Source organism: Leptonychotes weddellii, chromosome 1 (assembly GCF_054177405.1).
Source record: "Leptonychotes weddellii isolate Sample4059 chromosome 1, ASM5417740v2, whole genome shotgun sequence".
Classification (NCBI taxonomy): domain Eukaryota; kingdom Metazoa; phylum Chordata; class Mammalia; order Carnivora; family Phocidae; genus Leptonychotes; species Leptonychotes weddellii.
Genome location: NC_138369.1, coordinates 128828230 through 128828885, shown reverse-complemented (window position 1 = coordinate 128828885; position 656 = coordinate 128828230). Strand labels below are relative to the sequence as shown.

At 49.1% G+C, this 656-nt stretch overlaps 1 pseudogene; it reads right to left on the bottom strand.

Moving 5' to 3' along the window:
• Positions 1-281: 281 nt before the first annotated feature.
• LOC145717464 (U4 spliceosomal RNA) lies at positions 282-354 on the bottom strand (annotated as a pseudogene).
• Between the last annotated feature and the right edge of the window lie 302 nt (positions 355-656).

Sequence of the window (656 nt, the reverse complement as noted above, 5' to 3'; positions counted from 1 at the left end):
CTATTCATATGCTTCAAATGTTGATCCGTTGATGTCTTCTCTTTGTTTGAGGGGGAGGCAGGGCTGTGTCATCCTGTTGGGCCCGGTTTTCTCGTTTGTTCTCTGTTGGATCTGCCGCCATTTATGGTTATGATTGGAGTTGAGGATGGCGGGGCTGAGCGTGAGTCCTAGGACCAGGCTAACGGGGTTCCAGGTGGCTCACACCCCTTCTCAGGGCTCAGTTTGCTCATTTGTGCCACGAAGGGTCTGGCCAGATGCTCTGACATGCTAGCACACGGCATGTTCATTCTCAATTAGCAATAATCGTGCCTCAGATAAACCTCATTGGCTACGTTCCTGCTGATGTGCAAGGCTGTCGTGTTCGTTGTGAGAGTTCCTGGTCTTCGTAAGGTTTTTCCCAGCAGTTGCTGGTTTGTTGTGTGACTGACCGTTCTCACCACTGGTTCCTACCAAACAAACAGTCCCTAGAGAAGGCCCAAAACAAAAGTGAGAAATTCTTTGGTAAAAAATTCTTGATACTGATTCTGACTCCTCTGTAGTCTGAGTGCCTTTGACTTGTTCCTAATGCTCACCCTTCCTCATGGATATTTGGCTAGCTCGGGCTTAAATTCCCACACTGGCTCCCCATTGCCCGCTTGACCAAATCCACACTTGCC